This window comes from Siphateles boraxobius, unplaced genomic scaffold, assembly GCF_051911475.1.
Source record: "Siphateles boraxobius isolate OS27281-9 unplaced genomic scaffold, OSU_SipBor_1 390, whole genome shotgun sequence".
NCBI lineage: Eukaryota > Metazoa > Chordata > Actinopteri > Cypriniformes > Leuciscidae > Siphateles > Siphateles boraxobius.
The window spans coordinates 38,793-55,170 of NW_027509020.1; the positions used below are offsets into that span (position 1 = coordinate 38,793).

The window sequence follows — 16,378 nt, forward strand, 5'->3', positions numbered from 1 at the left end:
AACTCTTTCATGCTTTCTGAAGAATCTCAGAGACTTTTTAAGGCTTTTTGAAGCTCAGGCACTCTTTTTTTTTTTTTTAAAAGCTTACAGCACCTGGTATTCCCAGGCGGTCTCCCATCCAAGTACTAACCAGGCCCGACCCTGCTTAGCTTCCGAGATCAGACGAGATCGGGCGTGCCCAAGGTGGTATGGCCGTAAGCTAAAACTGCTGCCAAAATTGGGCTATTTAAAAGGTTAGACCATTAGTGAAGAAAACTAAGAACAACTTTTGAAAAAACTCAAGCTCTTTCATGCTTTCTGAAGAATCTCAGAGACTTTTTAAGGCTTTTTGAAGAAGCTCAGGGACTCTTTTTTTTTTTTCTTAAAAAAGCTTACAACACCTAGTATTCCCATGCGGCCTCCCATCCAAGTACTAACCAGGCCTTATTTAAAAGCTTAGACCATTAGTGAAGAAGACTAAGAAGAACTTTTGAAAAAACTCAAACTCTTTCATGCTTTCTGAAGAATCTCAGAGACTTTTTAAGGCTTTTTGAAGCTCAGGCACTCTTTTTTTTTTTTTTTTTTTTTTTAAAAGCTTACAGCACCTGGTATTCCCAGGCGGTCTCCCATCCAAGTACTAACCAGGCCCGACCCTGCTTAGCTTCCGAGATCAGACGAGATCAGGCGTGCCCAAGGTGGTATGGCCGTAAGCTAAAACTGCTGCCAAAATTGGGCTATTTAAAAGGTTAGACCATTAGTGAAGAAAACTAAGAACAACTTTTGAAAAAACTCAAGCTCTTTCATGCTTTCTGAAGAATCTCAGAGACTTTTTAAGGCTTTTTGAAGAAGCTCAGGGACTCTTTTTTTTTTTTCTTAAAAAAGCTTACAACACCTAGTATTCCCATGCGGCCTCCCATCCAAGTACTAACCAGGCCTTATTTAAAAGCTTAGACCATTAGTGAAGAAGACTAAGAAGAACTTTTGAAAAAACTCAAACTCTTTCATGCTTTCTGAAGAATCTCAGAGACTTTTTAAGGCTTTTTGAAGCTCAGGGACTCTTTTTTTTTTTTTTAAAAGCTTACAGCACCTGGTATTCCCAGGCGGTCTCCCATCCAAGTACTAACCAGGCCCGACCCTGCTTAGCTTCCGAGATCAGACGAGATCGGGCGTGCCCAAGGTGGTATGGCCGTAAGCGAATACTGCTGCCAAAATTGGGCTATTTAAAAGGTTAGACCATTAGTGAAGAAGACTAAGAAGAACTTTTGAAAAAACTTTAACTCTTTCATGCTTTCTGAAGAATCTCAGAGACTTTTTAAGGCTTTTTGAAGCTCAGGGACTCTTTTTTTTTTTTTTAAAAGCTTACAGCACCTGGTATTCCCAGGCGGTCTCCCATCCAAGTACTAACCAGGCCCGACCCTGCTTAGCTTCCGAGATCAGACGAGATCGGGCGTGCCCAAGGTGGTATGGCCGTAAGCGAATACTGCTGCCAAAATTGGGCTATTTAAAAGGTTAGACCATTAGTGAAGAAAACTAAGAACAACTTTTGAAAAAACTCAAACTCTTTCATGCTTTCTGAAGAATCTCAGAGACTTTTTAAGGCTTTTTGAAGAAGCTCAGGGACTCTTTTTTTTTTTTTTAAAAGCTTACAGCACCTGGTATTCCCAGGCGGTCTCCCATCCAAGTACTAACCAGGCCCGACCCTGCTTAGCTTCCGAGATCAGACGAGATCGGGCGTGCCCAAGGTGGTATGGCCGTAAGCTAAAACTGCTGCCAAAATTGGGCTATTTAAAAGGTTAGACCATTAGTGAAGAAAACTAAGAACAACTTTTGAAAAAACTCAAGCTCTTTCTTGCTTTCTGAAGAATCTCAGAGACTTTTTAAGGCTTTTTGAAGAAGCTCAGGGACTCTTTTTTTTTTTTCTTAAAAAAGCTTACAACACCTAGTATTCCCATGCGCCCTCCCATCCAAGTACTAACCAGGCCTTATTTAAAAGCTTAGACCATTAGTGAAGAAGACTAAGAAGAACTTTTGAAAAAACTCAAACTCTTTCATGCTTTCTGAAGAATCTCAGAGACTTTTTAAGGCTTTTTGAAGCTCAGGCACTCTTTTTTTTTTTTTTTTTTTTTTTTAAAAGCTTACAGCACCTGGTATTCCCAGGCGGTCTCCCATCCAAGTACTAACCAGGCCCGACCCTGCTTAGCTTCCGAGATCAGACGAGATCGGGCGTGCCCAAGGTGGTATGGCCGTAAGCGAATACTGCAGCCAAAATTGGGCTATTTAAAAGGTTAGACCATTAGTGAAGAAGACTAAGAAGAACTTTTGAAAAAACTTTAACTCTTTCATGCTTTCTGAAGAATCTCAGAGACTTTTTAAGGCTTTTTGAAGCTCAGGGACTCTTTTTTTTTTTTTTAAAAGCTTACAGCACCTGGTATTCCCAGGCGGTCTCCCATCCAAGTACTAACCAGGCCCGACCCTGCTTAGCTTCCGAGATCAGACGAGATCGGGCGTGCCCAAGGTGGTATGGCCGTAAGCGAATACTGCTGCCAAAATTGGGCTATTTAAAAGGTTAGACCATTAGTGAAGAAAACTAAGAACAACTTTTGAAAAAACTCAAACTCTTTCATGCTTTCTGAAGAATCTCAGAGACTTTTTAAGGCTTTTTGAAGCTCAGGCACTCTTTTTTTTTTTTTTAAAAGCTTACAGCACCTGGTATTCCCAGGCGGTCTCCCATCCAAGTACTAACCAGGCCCGACCCTGCTTAGCTTCCGAGATCAGACGAGATCGGGCGTGCCCAAGGTGGTATGGCCGTAAGCTAAAACTGCTGCCAAAATTGGGCTATTTAAAAGGTTAGACCATTAGTGAAGAAAACTAAGAACAACTTTTGAAAAAACTCAAGCTCTTTCATGCTTTCTGAAGAATCTCAGAGACTTTTTAAGGCTTTTTGAAGAAGCTCAGGGACTCTTTTTTTTTTTTCTTAAAAAAGCTTACAACACCTAGTATTCCCATGCGGCCTCCCATCCAAGTACTAACCAGGCCTTATTTAAAAGCTTAGACCATTAGTGAAGAAGACTAAGAAGAACTTTTGAAAAAACTCAAACTCTTTCATGCTTTCTGAAGAATCTCAGAGACTTTTTAAGGCTTTTTGAAGCTCAGGCACTCTTTTTTTTTTTTTTTTTTTTTTTAAAAGCTTACAGCACCTGGTATTCCCAGGCGGTCTCCCATCCAAGTACTAACCAGGCCCGACCCTGCTTAGCTTCCGAGATCAGACGAGATCAGGCGTGCCCAAGGTGGTATGGCCGTAAGCTAAAACTGCTGCCAAAATTGGGCTATTTAAAAGGTTAGACCATTAGTGAAGAAAACTAAGAACAACTTTTGAAAAAACTCAAGCTCTTTCATGCTTTCTGAAGAATCTCAGAGACTTTTTAAGGCTTTTTGAAGAAGCTCAGGGACTCTTTTTTTTTTTTCTTAAAAAAGCTTACAACACCTAGTATTCCCATGCGGCCTCCCATCCAAGTACTAACCAGGCCTTATTTAAAAGCTTAGACCATTAGTGAAGAAGACTAAGAAGAACTTTTGAAAAAACTCAAACTCTTTCATGCTTTCTGAAGAATCTCAGAGACTTTTTAAGGCTTTTTGAAGCTCAGGGACTCTTTTTTTTTTTTTTAAAAGCTTACAGCACCTGGTATTCCCAGGCGGTCTCCCATCCAAGTACTAACCAGGCCCGACCCTGCTTAGCTTCCGAGATCAGACGAGATCGGGCGTGCCCAAGGTGGTATGGCCGTAAGCGAATACTGCTGCCAAAATTGGGCTATTTAAAAGGTTAGACCATTAGTGAAGAAGACTAAGAAGAACTTTTGAAAAAACTTTAACTCTTTCATGCTTTCTGAAGAATCTCAGAGACTTTTTAAGGCTTTTTGAAGCTCAGGGACTCTTTTTTTTTTTTTTAAAAGCTTACAGCACCTGGTATTCCCAGGCGGTCTCCCATCCAAGTACTAACCAGGCCCGACCCTGCTTAGCTTCCGAGATCAGACGAGATCGGGCGTGCCCAAGGTGGTATGGCCGTAAGCGAATACTGCTGCCAAAATTGGGCTATTTAAAAGGTTAGACCATTAGTGAAGAAAACTAAGAACAACTTTTGAAAAAACTCAAACTCTTTCATGCTTTCTGAAGAATCTCAGAGACTTTTTAAGGCTTTTTGAAGCTCAGGCACTCTTTTTTTTTTTTTTAAAAGCTTACAGCACCTGGTATTCCCAGGCGGTCTCCCATCCAAGTACTAACCAGGCCCGACCCTGCTTAGCTTCCGAGATCAGACGAGATCGGGCGTGCCCAAGGTGGTATGGCCGTAAGCTAAAACTGCTGCCAAAATTGGGCTATTTAAAAGGTTAGACCATTAGTGAAGAAAACTAAGAACAACTTTTGAAAAAACTCAAGCTCTTTCATGCTTTCTGAAGAATCTCAGAGACTTTTTAAGGCTTTTTGAAGAAGCTCAGGGACTCTTTTTTTTTTTTCTTAAAAAAGCTTACAACACCTAGTATTCCCATGCGGCCTCCCATCCAAGTACTAACCAGGCCTTATTTAAAAGCTTAGACCATTAGTGAAGAAGACTAAGAAGAACTTTTGAAAAAACTCAAACTCTTTCATGCTTTCTGAAGAATCTCAGAGACTTTTTAAGGCTTTTTGAAGCTCAGGCACTCTTTTTTTTTTTTTTTTTTTTTTAAAAGCTTACAGCACCTGGTATTCCCAGGCGGTCTCCCATCCAAGTACTAACCAGGCCCGACCCTGCTTAGCTTCCGAGATCAGACGAGATCAGGCGTGCCCAAGGTGGTATGGCCGTAAGCTAAAACTGCTGCCAAAATTGGGCTATTTAAAAGGTTAGACCATTAGTGAAGAAAACTAAGAACAACTTTTGAAAAAACTCAAGCTCTTTCATGCTTTCTGAAGAATCTCAGAGACTTTTTAAGGCTTTTTGAAGAAGCTCAGGGACTCTTTTTTTTTTTTCTTAAAAAAGCTTACAACACCTAGTATTCCCATGCGGCCTCCCATCCAAGTACTAACCAGGCCTTATTTAAAAGCTTAGACCATTAGTGAAGAAGACTAAGAAGAACTTTTGAAAAAACTCAAACTCTTTCATGCTTTCTGAAGAATCTCAGAGACTTTTTAAGGCTTTTTGAAGCTCAGGGACTCTTTTTTTTTTTTTTAAAAGCTTACAGCACCTGGTATTCCCAGGCGGTCTCCCATCCAAGTACTAACCAGGCCCGACCCTGCTTAGCTTCCGAGATCAGACGAGATCGGGCGTGCCCAAGGTGGTATGGCCGTAAGCGAATACTGCTGCCAAAATTGGGCTATTTAAAAGGTTAGACCATTAGTGAAGAAGACTAAGAAGAACTTTTGAAAAAACTTTAACTCTTTCATGCTTTCTGAAGAATCTCAGAGACTTTTTAAGGCTTTTTGAAGCTCAGGGACTCTTTTTTTTTTTTTTAAAAGCTTACAGCACCTGGTATTCCCAGGCGGTCTCCCATCCAAGTACTAACCAGGCCCGACCCTGCTTAGCTTCCGAGATCAGACGAGATCGGGCGTGCCCAAGGTGGTATGGCCGTAAGCGAATACTGCTGCCAAAATTGGGCTATTTAAAAGGTTAGACCATTAGTGAAGAAAACTAAGAACAACTTTTGAAAAAACTCAAACTCTTTCATGCTTTCTGAAGAATCTCAGAGACTTTTTAAGGCTTTTTGAAGCTCAGGCACTCTTTTTTTTTTTTTTAAAAGCTTACAGCACCTGGTATTCCCAGGCGGTCTCCCATCCAAGTACTAACCAGGCCCGACCCTGCTTAGCTTCCGAGATCAGACGAGATCGGGCGTGCCCAAGGTGGTATGGCCGTAAGCTAAAACTGCTGCCAAAATTGGGCTATTTAAAAGGTTAGACCATTAGTGAAGAAAACTAAGAACAACTTTTGAAAAAACTCAAGCTCTTTCATGCTTTCTGAAGAATCTCAGAGACTTTTTAAGGCTTTTTGAAGAAGCTCAGGGACTCTTTTTTTTTTTTCTTAAAAAAGCTTACAACACCTAGTATTCCCATGCGGCCTCCCATCCAAGTACTAACCAGGCCTTATTTAAAAGCTTAGACCATTAGTGAAGAAGACTAAGAAGAACTTTTGAAAAAACTCAAACTCTTTCATGCTTTCTGAAGAATCTCAGAGACTTTTTAAGGCTTTTTGAAGCTCAGGCACTCTTTTTTTTTTTTTTTTTTTTTTTAAAAGCTTACAGCACCTGGTATTCCCAGGCGGTCTCCCATCCAAGTACTAACCAGGCCCGACCCTGCTTAGCTTCCGAGATCAGACGAGATCAGGCATGCCCAAGGTGGTATGGCCGTAAGCTAAAACTGCTGCCAAAATTGGGCTATTTAAAAGGTTAGACCATTAGTGAAGAAAACTAAGAACAACTTTTGAAAAAACTCAAGCTCTTTCATGCTTTCTGAAGAATCTCAGAGACTTTTTAAGGCTTTTTGAAGAAGCTCAGGGACTCTTTTTTTTTTTCTTAAAAAAGCTTACAACACCTAGTATTCCCATGCGGCCTCCCATCCAAGTACTAACCAGGCCTTATTTAAAAGCTTAGACCATTAGTGAAGAAGACTAAGAAGAACTTTTGAAAAAACTCAAACTCTTTCATGCTTTCTGAAGAATCTCAGAGACTTTTTAAGGCTTTTTGAAGCTCAGGCACTCTTTTTTTTTTTTTTTTTTTTTTTAAAAGCTTACAGCACCTGGTATTCCCAGGCGGTCTCCCATCCAAGTACTAACCAGGCCCGACCCTGCTTAGCTTCCGAGATCAGACGAGATCGGGCGTGCCCAAGGTGGTATGGCCGTAAGCGAAAACTGCTGCCAAAATTGGGCTATTTAAAAGGTTAGACCATTAGTGAAGAAAACTAAGAACAACTTTTGAAAAAACTCAAACTCTTTCATGCTTTCTGAAGAATCTCAGAGACTTTTTAAGGCTTTTTGAAGCTCAGGGACTCTTTTTTTTTTTTTAAAAGCTTACAGCACCTGGTATTCCCAGGCGGTCTCCCATCCAAGTACTAACCAGGCCCGACCCTGCTTAGCTTCCGAGATCAGACGAGATCGGGCGTGCCCAAGGTGGTATGGCCGTAAGCGAATACTGCTGCCAAAATTGGGCTATTTAAAAGGTTAGACCATTAGTGAAGAAGACTAAGAAGAACTTTTGAAAAAACTCAAACTCTTTCATGCTTTCTGAAGAATCTCAGAGACTTTTTAAGGCTTTTTGAAGCTCAGGGACTCTTTTTTTTTTTTTAAAAGCTTACAGCACCTGGTATTCCCAGGCGGTCTCCCATCCAAGTACTAACCAGGCCCGACCCTGCTTAGCTTCCGAGATCAGACGAGATCGGGCGTGCCCAAGGTGGTATGGCCGTAAGCGAATACTGCTGCCAAAATTGGGCTATTTAAAAGGTTAGACCATTAGTGAAGAAAACTAAGAACAACTTTTGAAAAAACTCAAACTCTTTCATGCTTTCTGAAGAATCTCAGAGACTTTTTAAGGCTTTTTGAAGCTCAGGCACTCTTTTTTTTTTTTTTAAAAGCTTACAGCACCTGGTATTCCCAGGCGGTCTCCCATCCAAGTACTAACCAGGCCCGACCCTGCTTAGCTTCCGAGATCAGACGAGATCGGGCGTGCCCAAGGTGGTATGGCCGTAAGCTAAAACTGCTGCCAAAATTGGGCTATTTAAAAGGTTAGACCATTAGTGAAGAAAACTAAGAACAACTTTTGAAAAAACTCAAGCTCTTTCATGCTTTCTGAAGAATCTCAGAGACTTTTTAAGGCTTTTTGAAGAAGCTCAGGGACTCTTTTTTTTTTTCTTAAAAAAGCTTACAACACCTAGTATTCCCATGCGGCCTCCCATCCAAGTACTAACCAGGCCTTATTTAAAAGCTTAGACCATTAGTGAAGAAGACTAAGAAGAACTTTTGAAAAAACTCAAACTCTTTCATGCTTTCTGAAGAATCTCAGAGACTTTTTAAGGCTTTTTGAAGCTCAGGCACTCTTTTTTTTTTTTTTTTTTTTTTTAAAAGCTTACAGCACCTGGTATTCCCAGGCGGTCTCCCATCCAAGTACTAACCAGGCCCGACCCTGCTTAGCTTCCGAGATCAGACGAGATCGGGCGTGCCCAAGGTGGTATGGCCGTAAGCTAAAACTGCTGCCAAAATTGGGCTATTTAAAAGGTTAGACCATTAGTGAAGAAAACTAAGAACAACTTTTGAAAAAACTCAAGCTCTTTCATGCTTTCTGAAGAATCTCAGAGACTTTTTAAGGCTTTTTGAAGAAGCTCAGGGACTCTTTTTTTTTTTTCTTAAAAAAGCTTACAACACCTAGTATTCCCATGCGGCCTCCCATCCAAGTACTAACCAGGCCTTATTTAAAAGCTTAGACCATTAGTGAAGAAGACTAAGAAGAACTTTTGAAAAAACTCAAACTCTTTCATGCTTTCTGAAGAATCTCAGAGACTTTTTAAGGCTTTTTGAAGCTCAGGGACTCTTTTTTTTTTTTTTAAAAGCTTACAGCACCTGGTATTCCCAGGCGGTCTCCCATCCAAGTACTAACCAGGCCCGACCCTGCTTAGCTTCCGAGATCAGACGAGATCGGGCGTGCCCAAGGTGGTATGGCCGTAAGCGAATACTGCTGCCAAAATTGGGCTATTTAAAAGGTTAGACCATTAGTGAAGAAAACTAAGAACAACTTTTGAAAAAACTCAAACTCTTTCATGCTTTCTGAAGAATCTCAGAGACTTTTTAAGGCTTTTTGAAGCTCAGGCACTCTTTTTTTTTTTTTTAAAAGCTTACAGCACCTGGTATTCCCAGGCGGTCTCCCATCCAAGTACTAACCAGGCCCGACCCTGCTTAGCTTCCGAGATCAGACGAGATCGGGCGTGCCCAAGGTGGTATGGCCGTAAGCTAAAACTGCTGCCAAAATTGGGCTATTTAAAAGGTTAGACCATTAGTGAAGAAAACTAAGAACAACTTTTGAAAAAACTCAAGCTCTTTCTTGCTTTCTGAAGAATCTCAGAGACTTTTTAAGGCTTTTTGAAGCTCAGGGACTCTTTTTTTTTTTTTTAAAAGCTTACAGCACCTGGTATTCCCAGGCGGTCTCCCATCCAAGTACTAACCAGGCCCGACCCTGCTTAGCTTCCGAGATCAGACGAGATCGGGCGTGCCCAAGGTGGTATGGCCGTAAGCGAAAACTGCTGCCAAAATTGGGCTATTTAAAAGGTTAGACCATTAGTGAAGAAAACTAAGAACAACTTTTGAAAAAACTCAAACTCTTTCATGCTTTCTGAAGAATCTCAGAGACTTTTTAAGGCTTTTTGAAGCTCAGGGACTCTTTTTTTTTTTTTTAAAAGCTTACAGCACCTGGTATTCCCAGGCGGTCTCCCATCCAAGTACTAACCAGGCCCGACCCTGCTTAGCTTCCGAGATCAGACGAGATCGGGCGTGCCCAAGGTGGTATGGCCGTAAGCTAAAACTGCTGCCAAAATTGGGCTATTTAAAAGGTTAGACCATTAGTGAAGAAAACTAAGAACAACTTTTGAAAAAACTCAAGCTCTTTCTTGCTTTCTGAAGAATCTCAGAGACTTTTTAAGGCTTTTTGAAGAAGCTCAGGGACTCTTTTTTTTTTTTCTTAAAAAAGCTTACAACACCTAGTATTCCCATGCGCCCTCCCATCCAAGTACTAACCAGGCCTTATTTAAAAGCTTAGACCATTAGTGAAGAAGACTAAGAAGAACTTTTGAAAAAACTCAAACTCTTTCATGCTTTCTGAAGAATCTCAGAGACTTTTTAAGGCTTTTTGAAGCTCAGGCACTCTTTTTTTTTTTTTTTTTTTTTTTAAAAGCTTACAGCACCTGGTATTCCCAGGCGGTCTCCCATCCAAGTACTAACCAGGCCCGACCCTGCTTAGCTTCCGAGATCAGACGAGATCAGGCGTGCCCAAGGTGGTATGGCCGTAAGCTAAAACTGCTGCCAAAATTGGGCTATTTAAAAGGTTAGACCATTAGTGAAGAAAACTAAGAACAACTTTTGAAAAAACTCAAGCTCTTTCATGCTTTCTGAAGAATCTCAGAGACTTTTTAAGGCTTTTTGAAGAAGCTCAGGGACTCTTTTTTTTTTTTCTTAAAAAAGCTTACAACACCTAGTATTCCCATGCGGCCTCCCATCCAAGTACTAACCAGGCCTTATTTAAAAGCTTAGACCATTAGTGAAGAAGACTAAGAAGAACTTTTGAAAAAACTCAAACTCTTTCATGCTTTCTGAAGAATCTCAGAGACTTTTTAAGGCTTTTTGAAGCTCAGGCACTCTTTTTTTTTTTTTTTTTTTTTTTAAAAGCTTACAGCACCTGGTATTCCCAGGCGGTCTCCCATCCAAGTACTAACCAGGCCCGACCCTGCTTAGCTTCCGAGATCAGACGAGATCGGGCGTGCCCAAGGTGGTATGGCCGTAAGCGAAAACTGCTGCCAAAATTGGGCTATTTAAAAGGTTAGACCATTAGTGAAGAAAACTAAGAACAACTTTTGAAAAAACTCAAACTCTTTCATGCTTTCTGAAGAATCTCAGAGACTTTTTAAGGCTTTTTGAAGCTCAGGGACTCTTTTTTTTTTTTTAAAAGCTTACAGCACCTGGTATTCCCAGGCGGTCTCCCATCCAAGTACTAACCAGGCCCGACCCTGCTTAGCTTCCGAGATCAGACGAGATCGGGCGTGCCCAAGGTGGTATGGCCGTAAGCGAATACTGCTGCCAAAATTGGGCTATTTAAAAGGTTAGACCATTAGTGAAGAAGACTAAGAAGAACTTTTGAAAAAACTCAAACTCTTTCATGCTTTCTGAAGAATCTCAGAGACTTTTTAAGGCTTTTTGAAGCTCAGGGACTCTTTTTTTTTTTTTAAAAGCTTACAGCACCTGGTATTCCCAGGCGGTCTCCCATCCAAGTACTAACCAGGCCCGACCCTGCTTAGCTTCCGAGATCAGACGAGATCGGGCGTGCCCAAGGTGGTATGGCCGTAAGCGAATACTGCTGCCAAAATTGGGCTATTTAAAAGGTTAGACCATTAGTGAAGAAAACTAAGAACAACTTTTGAAAAAACTCAAACTCTTTCATGCTTTCTGAAGAATCTCAGAGACTTTTTAAGGCTTTTTGAAGCTCAGGGACTCTTTTTTTTTTTTTTAAAAGCTTACAGCACCTGGTATTCCCAGGCGGTCTCCCATCCAAGTACTAACCAGGCCCGACCCTGCTTAGCTTCCGAGATCAGACGAGATCGGGCGTGCCCAAGGTGGTATGGCCGTAAGCGAAAACTGCTGCCAAAATTGGGCTATTTAAAAGGTTAGACCATTAGTGAAGAAAACTAAGAACAACTTTTGAAAAAACTCAAACTCTTTCATGCTTTCTGAAGAATCTCAGAGACTTTTTAAGGCTTTTTGAAGCTCAGGGACTCTTTTTTTTTTTTTTAAAAGCTTACAGCACCTGGTATTCCCAGGCGGTCTCCCATCCAAGTACTAACCAGGCCCGACCCTGCTTAGATTCCGAGATCAGACGAGATCGGGCGTGCCCAAGGTGGTATGGCCGTAAGCTAAAACTGCTGCCAAAATTGGGCTATTTAAAAGGTTAGACCATTAGTGAAGAAAACTAAGAACAACTTTTGAAAAAACTCAAGCTCTTTCTTGCTTTCTGAAGAATCTCAGAGACTTTTTAAGGCTTTTTGAAGAAGCTCAGGGACTCTTTTTTTTTTTTCTTAAAAAAGCTTACAACACCTAGTATTCCCATGCGCCCTCCCATCCAAGTACTAACCAGGCCTTATTTAAAAGCTTAGACCATTAGTGAAGAAGACTAAGAAGAACTTTTGAAAAAACTCAAACTCTTTCATGCTTTCTGAAGAATCTCAGAGACTTTTTAAGGCTTTTTGAAGCTCAGGCACTCTTTTTTTTTTTTTTTTTTTTTTTAAAAGCTTACAGCACCTGGTATTCCCAGGCGGTCTCCCATCCAAGTACTAACCAGGCCCGACCCTGCTTAGCTTCCGAGATCAGACGAGATCGGGCGTGCCCAAGGTGGTATGGCCGTAAGCGAATACTGCTGCCAAAATTGGGCTATTTAAAAGGTTAGACCATTAGTGAAGAAAACTAAGAACAACTTTTGAAAAAACTCAAACTCTTTCATGCTTTCTGAAGAATCTCAGAGACTTTTTAAGGCTTTTTGAAGCTCAGGCACTCTTTTTTTTTTTTTTAAAAGCTTACAGCACCTGGTATTCCCAGGCGGTCTCCCATCCAAGTACTAACCAGGCCCGACCCTGCTTAGCTTCCGAGATCAGACGAGATCGGGCGTGCCCAAGGTGGTATGGACGTAAGCTAAAACTGCTGCCAAAATTGGGCTATTTAAAAGGTTAGACCATTAGTGAAGAAAACTAAGAACAACTTTTGAAAAAACTCAAGCTCTTTCTTGCTTTCTGAAGAATCTCAGAGACTTTTTAAGGCTTTTTGAAGCTCAGGGACTCTTTTTTTTTTTTTTAAAAGCTTACAGCACCTGGTATTCCCAGGCGGTCTCCCATCCAAGTACTAACCAGGCCCGACCCTGCTTAGCTTCCGAGATCAGACGAGATCGGGCGTGCCCAAGGTGGTATGGCCGTAAGCGAAAACTGCTGCCAAAATTGGGCTATTTAAAAGGTTAGACCATTAGTGAAGAAAACTAAGAACAACTTTTGAAAAAACTCAAACTCTTTCATGCTTTCTGAAGAATCTCAGAGACTTTTTAAGGCTTTTTGAAGCTCAGGGACTCTTTTTTTTTTTTTTAAAAGCTTACAGCACCTGGTATTCCCAGGCGGTCTCCCATCCAAGTACTAACCAGGCCCGACCCTGCTTAGCTTCCGAGATCAGACGAGATCGGGCGTGCCCAAGGTGGTATGGCCGTAAGCTAAAACTGCTGCCAAAATTGGGCTATTTAAAAGGTTAGACCATTAGTGAAGAAAACTAAGAACAACTTTTGAAAAAACTCAAGCTCTTTCTTGCTTTCTGAAGAATCTCAGAGACTTTTTAAGGCTTTTTGAAGAAGCTCAGGGACTCTTTTTTTTTTTTCTTAAAAAAGCTTACAACACCTAGTATTCCCATGCGCCCTCCCATCCAAGTACTAACCAGGCCTTATTTAAAAGCTTAGACCATTAGTGAAGAAGACTAAGAAGAACTTTTGAAAAAACTCAAACTCTTTCATGCTTTCTGAAGAATCTCAGAGACTTTTTAAGGCTTTTTGAAGCTCAGGCACTCTTTTTTTTTTTTTTTTTTTTTTTAAAAGCTTACAGCACCTGGTATTCCCAGGCGGTCTCCCATCCAAGTACTAACCAGGCCCGACCCTGCTTAGCTTCCGAGATCAGACGAGATCGGGCGTGCCCAAGGTGGTATGGCCGTAAGCGAATACTGCTGCCAAAATTGGGCTATTTAAAAGGTTAGACCATTAGTGAAGAAGACTAAGAAGAACTTTTGAAAAAACTTTAACTCTTTCATGCTTTCTGAAGAATCTCAGAGACTTTTTAAGGCTTTTTGAAGCTCAGGGACTCTTTTTTTTTTTTTTAAAAGCTTACAGCACCTGGTATTCCCAGGCGGTCTCCCATCCAAGTACTAACCAGGCCCGACCCTGCTTAGCTTCCGAGATCAGACGAGATCGGGCGTGCCCAAGGTGGTATGGCCGTAAGCGAATACTGCTGCCAAAATTGGGCTATTTAAAAGGTTAGACCATTAGTGAAGAAAACTAAGAACAACTTTTGAAAAAACTCAAACTCTTTCATGCTTTCTGAAGAATCTCAGAGACTTTTTAAGGCTTTTTGAAGCTCAGGCACTCTTTTTTTTTTTTCTTAAAAAAGCTTACAACACCTAGTATTCCCATGCGGCCTCCCATCCAAGTACTAACCAGGCCTTATTTAAAAGCTTAGACCATTAGTGAAGAAGACTAAGAAGAACTTTTGAAAAAACTCAAACTCTTTCATGCTTTCTGAAGAATCTCAGAGACTTTTTAAGGCTTTTTGAAGCTCAGGCACTCTTTTTTTTTTTTTTTTTTTTTTTAAAAGCTTACAGCACCTGGTATTCCCAGGCGGTCTCCCATCCAAGTACTAACCAGGCCCGACCCTGCTTAGCTTCCGAGATCAGACGAGATCGGGCGTGCCCAAGGTGGTATGGCCGTAAGCGAAAACTGCTGCCAAAATTGGGCTATTTAAAAGGTTAGACCATTAGTGAAGAAAACTAAGAACAACTTTTGAAAAAACTCAAACTCTTTCATGCTTTCTGAAGAATCTCAGAGACTTTTTAAGGCTTTTTGAAGCTCAGGGACTCTTTTTTTTTTTTTAAAAGCTTACAGCACCTGGTATTCCCAGGCGGTCTCCCATCCAAGTACTAACCAGGCCCGACCCTGCTTAGCTTCCGAGATCAGACGAGATCGGGCGTGCCCAAGGTGGTATGGCCGTAAGCGAATACTGCTGCCAAAATTGGGCTATTTAAAAGGTTAGACCATTAGTGAAGAAGACTAAGAAGAACTTTTGAAAAAACTCAAACTCTTTCATGCTTTCTGAAGAATCTCAGAGACTTTTTAAGGCTTTTTGAAGCTCAGGGACTCTTTTTTTTTTTTTAAAAGCTTACAGCACCTGGTATTCCCAGGCGGTCTCCCATCCAAGTACTAACCAGGCCCGACCCTGCTTAGCTTCCGAGATCAGACGAGATCGGGCGTGCCCAAGGTGGTATGGCCGTAAGCGAATACTGCTGCCAAAATTGGGCTATTTAAAAGGTTAGACCATTAGTGAAGAAAACTAAGAACAACTTTTGAAAAAACTCAAACTCTTTCATGCTTTCTGAAGAATCTCAGAGACTTTTTAAGGCTTTTTGAAGCTCAGGCACTCTTTTTTTTTTTTTTAAAAGCTTACAGCACCTGGTATTCCCAGGCGGTCTCCCATCCAAGTACTAACCAGGCCCGACCCTGCTTAGCTTCCGAGATCAGACGAGATCGGGCGTGCCCAAGGTGGTATGGCCGTAAGCTAAAACTGCTGCCAAAATTGGGCTATTTAAAAGGTTAGACCATTAGTGAAGAAAACTAAGAACAACTTTTGAAAAAACTCAAGCTCTTTCATGCTTTCTGAAGAATCTCAGAGACTTTTTAAGGCTTTTTGAAGAAGCTCAGGGACTCTTTTTTTTTTTCTTAAAAAAGCTTACAACACCTAGTATTCCCATGCGGCCTCCCATCCAAGTACTAACCAGGCCTTATTTAAAAGCTTAGACCATTAGTGAAGAAGACTAAGAAGAACTTTTGAAAAAACTCAAACTCTTTCATGCTTTCTGAAGAATCTCAGAGACTTTTTAAGGCTTTTTGAAGCTCAGGCACTCTTTTTTTTTTTTTTTTTTTTTTTAAAAGCTTACAGCACCTGGTATTCCCAGGCGGTCTCCCATCCAAGTACTAACCAGGCCCGACCCTGCTTAGCTTCCGAGATCAGACGAGATCGGGCGTGCCCAAGGTGGTATGGCCGTAAGCTAAAACTGCTGCCAAAATTGGGCTATTTAAAAGGTTAGACCATTAGTGAAGAAAACTAAGAACAACTTTTGAAAAAACTCAAGCTCTTTCATGCTTTCTGAAGAATCTCAGAGACTTTTTAAGGCTTTTTGAAGAAGCTCAGGGACTCTTTTTTTTTTTTCTTAAAAAAGCTTACAACACCTAGTATTCCCATGCGGCCTCCCATCCAAGTACTAACCAGGCCTTATTTAAAAGCTTAGACCATTAGTGAAGAAGACTAAGAAGAACTTTTGAAAAAACTCAAACTCTTTCATGCTTTCTGAAGAATCTCAGAGACTTTTTAAGGCTTTTTGAAGCTCAGGGACTCTTTTTTTTTTTTTTAAAAGCTTACAGCACCTGGTATTCCCAGGCGGTCTCCCATCCAAGTACTAACCAGGCCCGACCCTGCTTAGCTTCCGAGATCAGACGAGATCGGGCGTGCCCAAGGTGGTATGGCCGTAAGCGAATACTGCTGCCAAAATTGGGCTATTTAAAAGGTTAGACCATTAGTGAAGAAAACTAAGAACAACTTTTGAAAAAACTCAAACTCTTTCATGCTTTCTGAAGAATCTCAGAGACTTTTTAAGGCTTTTTGAAGCTCAGGCACTCTTTTTTTTTTTTTTAAAAGCTTACAGCACCTGGTATTCCCAGGCGGTCTCCCATCCAAGTACTAACCAGGCCCGACCCTGCTTAGCTTCCGAGATCAGACGAGATCGGGCGTGCCCAAGGTGGTATGGCCGTAAGCTAAAACTGCTGCCAAAATTGGGCTATTTAAAAGGTTAGACCATTAGTGAAGAAAACTAAGAACAACTTTTGAAAAAACTCAAGCTCTT

At 41.1% G+C, this 16,378-nt stretch overlaps 45 non-coding genes across 45 annotated transcripts; all 45 read right to left on the reverse strand.

Annotated features, from left to right (window-relative positions):
- Positions 1–81: 81 nt before the first annotated feature.
- Positions 82–200, reverse strand: LOC143704782 (5S ribosomal RNA). The gene has a single exon (XR_013191723.1). It is a non-coding gene; the product is annotated as a 5S ribosomal RNA (ribosomal RNA).
- A 372-nt stretch (positions 201–572) lies between these two features.
- On the reverse strand, positions 573–691 carry LOC143704702 (5S ribosomal RNA). The gene has a single exon (XR_013191648.1). It is a non-coding gene; the product is annotated as a 5S ribosomal RNA (ribosomal RNA).
- Positions 692–1,054: 363 nt separating this feature from the next.
- LOC143704783 (5S ribosomal RNA) lies at positions 1,055–1,173 on the reverse strand. Its single transcript, XR_013191724.1, has one exon. It is a non-coding gene; the product is annotated as a 5S ribosomal RNA (ribosomal RNA).
- A 162-nt stretch (positions 1,174–1,335) lies between these two features.
- Positions 1,336–1,454, reverse strand: LOC143704784 (5S ribosomal RNA). The gene has a single exon (XR_013191725.1). It is a non-coding gene; the product is annotated as a 5S ribosomal RNA (ribosomal RNA).
- Positions 1,455–1,619: 165 nt separating this feature from the next.
- On the reverse strand, positions 1,620–1,738 carry LOC143704785 (5S ribosomal RNA). Its single transcript, XR_013191727.1, has one exon. It is a non-coding gene; the product is annotated as a 5S ribosomal RNA (ribosomal RNA).
- Positions 1,739–2,111: 373 nt separating this feature from the next.
- Positions 2,112–2,230, reverse strand: LOC143704786 (5S ribosomal RNA). The gene has a single exon (XR_013191728.1). It is a non-coding gene; the product is annotated as a 5S ribosomal RNA (ribosomal RNA).
- A 162-nt stretch (positions 2,231–2,392) lies between these two features.
- On the reverse strand, positions 2,393–2,511 carry LOC143704787 (5S ribosomal RNA). The gene has a single exon (XR_013191729.1). It is a non-coding gene; the product is annotated as a 5S ribosomal RNA (ribosomal RNA).
- A 162-nt stretch (positions 2,512–2,673) lies between these two features.
- On the reverse strand, positions 2,674–2,792 carry LOC143704789 (5S ribosomal RNA). Its single transcript, XR_013191731.1, has one exon. It is a non-coding gene; the product is annotated as a 5S ribosomal RNA (ribosomal RNA).
- A 372-nt stretch (positions 2,793–3,164) lies between these two features.
- Positions 3,165–3,283, reverse strand: LOC143704703 (5S ribosomal RNA). The gene has a single exon (XR_013191649.1). It is a non-coding gene; the product is annotated as a 5S ribosomal RNA (ribosomal RNA).
- A 363-nt stretch (positions 3,284–3,646) lies between these two features.
- LOC143704790 (5S ribosomal RNA) lies at positions 3,647–3,765 on the reverse strand. The gene has a single exon (XR_013191732.1). It is a non-coding gene; the product is annotated as a 5S ribosomal RNA (ribosomal RNA).
- A 162-nt stretch (positions 3,766–3,927) lies between these two features.
- On the reverse strand, positions 3,928–4,046 carry LOC143704792 (5S ribosomal RNA). The gene has a single exon (XR_013191733.1). It is a non-coding gene; the product is annotated as a 5S ribosomal RNA (ribosomal RNA).
- A 162-nt stretch (positions 4,047–4,208) lies between these two features.
- Positions 4,209–4,327, reverse strand: LOC143704793 (5S ribosomal RNA). The gene has a single exon (XR_013191734.1). It is a non-coding gene; the product is annotated as a 5S ribosomal RNA (ribosomal RNA).
- A 371-nt stretch (positions 4,328–4,698) lies between these two features.
- On the reverse strand, positions 4,699–4,817 carry LOC143704704 (5S ribosomal RNA). The gene has a single exon (XR_013191650.1). It is a non-coding gene; the product is annotated as a 5S ribosomal RNA (ribosomal RNA).
- Positions 4,818–5,180: 363 nt separating this feature from the next.
- On the reverse strand, positions 5,181–5,299 carry LOC143704794 (5S ribosomal RNA). Its single transcript, XR_013191735.1, has one exon. It is a non-coding gene; the product is annotated as a 5S ribosomal RNA (ribosomal RNA).
- A 162-nt stretch (positions 5,300–5,461) lies between these two features.
- LOC143704795 (5S ribosomal RNA) lies at positions 5,462–5,580 on the reverse strand. The gene has a single exon (XR_013191736.1). It is a non-coding gene; the product is annotated as a 5S ribosomal RNA (ribosomal RNA).
- Positions 5,581–5,742: 162 nt separating this feature from the next.
- LOC143704796 (5S ribosomal RNA) lies at positions 5,743–5,861 on the reverse strand. The gene has a single exon (XR_013191738.1). It is a non-coding gene; the product is annotated as a 5S ribosomal RNA (ribosomal RNA).
- Positions 5,862–6,233: 372 nt separating this feature from the next.
- LOC143704734 (5S ribosomal RNA) lies at positions 6,234–6,352 on the reverse strand. Its single transcript, XR_013191678.1, has one exon. It is a non-coding gene; the product is annotated as a 5S ribosomal RNA (ribosomal RNA).
- Positions 6,353–6,723: 371 nt separating this feature from the next.
- LOC143704797 (5S ribosomal RNA) lies at positions 6,724–6,842 on the reverse strand. The gene has a single exon (XR_013191739.1). It is a non-coding gene; the product is annotated as a 5S ribosomal RNA (ribosomal RNA).
- Positions 6,843–7,003: 161 nt separating this feature from the next.
- Positions 7,004–7,122, reverse strand: LOC143704798 (5S ribosomal RNA). The gene has a single exon (XR_013191740.1). It is a non-coding gene; the product is annotated as a 5S ribosomal RNA (ribosomal RNA).
- Positions 7,123–7,283: 161 nt separating this feature from the next.
- Positions 7,284–7,402, reverse strand: LOC143704799 (5S ribosomal RNA). The gene has a single exon (XR_013191741.1). It is a non-coding gene; the product is annotated as a 5S ribosomal RNA (ribosomal RNA).
- A 162-nt stretch (positions 7,403–7,564) lies between these two features.
- LOC143704801 (5S ribosomal RNA) lies at positions 7,565–7,683 on the reverse strand. Its single transcript, XR_013191743.1, has one exon. It is a non-coding gene; the product is annotated as a 5S ribosomal RNA (ribosomal RNA).
- A 371-nt stretch (positions 7,684–8,054) lies between these two features.
- Positions 8,055–8,173, reverse strand: LOC143704803 (5S ribosomal RNA). The gene has a single exon (XR_013191744.1). It is a non-coding gene; the product is annotated as a 5S ribosomal RNA (ribosomal RNA).
- Positions 8,174–8,536: 363 nt separating this feature from the next.
- On the reverse strand, positions 8,537–8,655 carry LOC143704804 (5S ribosomal RNA). The gene has a single exon (XR_013191745.1). It is a non-coding gene; the product is annotated as a 5S ribosomal RNA (ribosomal RNA).
- A 162-nt stretch (positions 8,656–8,817) lies between these two features.
- Positions 8,818–8,936, reverse strand: LOC143704805 (5S ribosomal RNA). The gene has a single exon (XR_013191746.1). It is a non-coding gene; the product is annotated as a 5S ribosomal RNA (ribosomal RNA).
- A 162-nt stretch (positions 8,937–9,098) lies between these two features.
- LOC143704806 (5S ribosomal RNA) lies at positions 9,099–9,217 on the reverse strand. Its single transcript, XR_013191747.1, has one exon. It is a non-coding gene; the product is annotated as a 5S ribosomal RNA (ribosomal RNA).
- Positions 9,218–9,379: 162 nt separating this feature from the next.
- Positions 9,380–9,498, reverse strand: LOC143704807 (5S ribosomal RNA). The gene has a single exon (XR_013191749.1). It is a non-coding gene; the product is annotated as a 5S ribosomal RNA (ribosomal RNA).
- A 372-nt stretch (positions 9,499–9,870) lies between these two features.
- LOC143704705 (5S ribosomal RNA) lies at positions 9,871–9,989 on the reverse strand. The gene has a single exon (XR_013191651.1). It is a non-coding gene; the product is annotated as a 5S ribosomal RNA (ribosomal RNA).
- A 372-nt stretch (positions 9,990–10,361) lies between these two features.
- On the reverse strand, positions 10,362–10,480 carry LOC143704808 (5S ribosomal RNA). Its single transcript, XR_013191750.1, has one exon. It is a non-coding gene; the product is annotated as a 5S ribosomal RNA (ribosomal RNA).
- Positions 10,481–10,641: 161 nt separating this feature from the next.
- On the reverse strand, positions 10,642–10,760 carry LOC143704809 (5S ribosomal RNA). Its single transcript, XR_013191751.1, has one exon. It is a non-coding gene; the product is annotated as a 5S ribosomal RNA (ribosomal RNA).
- Positions 10,761–10,921: 161 nt separating this feature from the next.
- On the reverse strand, positions 10,922–11,040 carry LOC143704810 (5S ribosomal RNA). The gene has a single exon (XR_013191752.1). It is a non-coding gene; the product is annotated as a 5S ribosomal RNA (ribosomal RNA).
- Positions 11,041–11,202: 162 nt separating this feature from the next.
- Positions 11,203–11,321, reverse strand: LOC143704811 (5S ribosomal RNA). The gene has a single exon (XR_013191753.1). It is a non-coding gene; the product is annotated as a 5S ribosomal RNA (ribosomal RNA).
- Positions 11,322–11,483: 162 nt separating this feature from the next.
- Positions 11,484–11,602, reverse strand: LOC143704737 (5S ribosomal RNA). Its single transcript, XR_013191681.1, has one exon. It is a non-coding gene; the product is annotated as a 5S ribosomal RNA (ribosomal RNA).
- A 372-nt stretch (positions 11,603–11,974) lies between these two features.
- Positions 11,975–12,093, reverse strand: LOC143704814 (5S ribosomal RNA). The gene has a single exon (XR_013191755.1). It is a non-coding gene; the product is annotated as a 5S ribosomal RNA (ribosomal RNA).
- A 162-nt stretch (positions 12,094–12,255) lies between these two features.
- Positions 12,256–12,374, reverse strand: LOC143704729 (5S ribosomal RNA). The gene has a single exon (XR_013191673.1). It is a non-coding gene; the product is annotated as a 5S ribosomal RNA (ribosomal RNA).
- A 162-nt stretch (positions 12,375–12,536) lies between these two features.
- On the reverse strand, positions 12,537–12,655 carry LOC143704815 (5S ribosomal RNA). Its single transcript, XR_013191756.1, has one exon. It is a non-coding gene; the product is annotated as a 5S ribosomal RNA (ribosomal RNA).
- A 162-nt stretch (positions 12,656–12,817) lies between these two features.
- LOC143704816 (5S ribosomal RNA) lies at positions 12,818–12,936 on the reverse strand. The gene has a single exon (XR_013191757.1). It is a non-coding gene; the product is annotated as a 5S ribosomal RNA (ribosomal RNA).
- Positions 12,937–13,308: 372 nt separating this feature from the next.
- LOC143704817 (5S ribosomal RNA) lies at positions 13,309–13,427 on the reverse strand. Its single transcript, XR_013191758.1, has one exon. It is a non-coding gene; the product is annotated as a 5S ribosomal RNA (ribosomal RNA).
- Positions 13,428–13,589: 162 nt separating this feature from the next.
- On the reverse strand, positions 13,590–13,708 carry LOC143704818 (5S ribosomal RNA). Its single transcript, XR_013191760.1, has one exon. It is a non-coding gene; the product is annotated as a 5S ribosomal RNA (ribosomal RNA).
- A 369-nt stretch (positions 13,709–14,077) lies between these two features.
- On the reverse strand, positions 14,078–14,196 carry LOC143704819 (5S ribosomal RNA). The gene has a single exon (XR_013191761.1). It is a non-coding gene; the product is annotated as a 5S ribosomal RNA (ribosomal RNA).
- A 161-nt stretch (positions 14,197–14,357) lies between these two features.
- LOC143704820 (5S ribosomal RNA) lies at positions 14,358–14,476 on the reverse strand. The gene has a single exon (XR_013191762.1). It is a non-coding gene; the product is annotated as a 5S ribosomal RNA (ribosomal RNA).
- A 161-nt stretch (positions 14,477–14,637) lies between these two features.
- Positions 14,638–14,756, reverse strand: LOC143704821 (5S ribosomal RNA). The gene has a single exon (XR_013191763.1). It is a non-coding gene; the product is annotated as a 5S ribosomal RNA (ribosomal RNA).
- A 162-nt stretch (positions 14,757–14,918) lies between these two features.
- On the reverse strand, positions 14,919–15,037 carry LOC143704822 (5S ribosomal RNA). The gene has a single exon (XR_013191764.1). It is a non-coding gene; the product is annotated as a 5S ribosomal RNA (ribosomal RNA).
- Positions 15,038–15,408: 371 nt separating this feature from the next.
- Positions 15,409–15,527, reverse strand: LOC143704823 (5S ribosomal RNA). The gene has a single exon (XR_013191765.1). It is a non-coding gene; the product is annotated as a 5S ribosomal RNA (ribosomal RNA).
- Positions 15,528–15,890: 363 nt separating this feature from the next.
- Positions 15,891–16,009, reverse strand: LOC143704826 (5S ribosomal RNA). The gene has a single exon (XR_013191767.1). It is a non-coding gene; the product is annotated as a 5S ribosomal RNA (ribosomal RNA).
- Positions 16,010–16,171: 162 nt separating this feature from the next.
- On the reverse strand, positions 16,172–16,290 carry LOC143704827 (5S ribosomal RNA). Its single transcript, XR_013191768.1, has one exon. It is a non-coding gene; the product is annotated as a 5S ribosomal RNA (ribosomal RNA).
- Between the last annotated feature and the right edge of the window lie 88 nt (positions 16,291–16,378).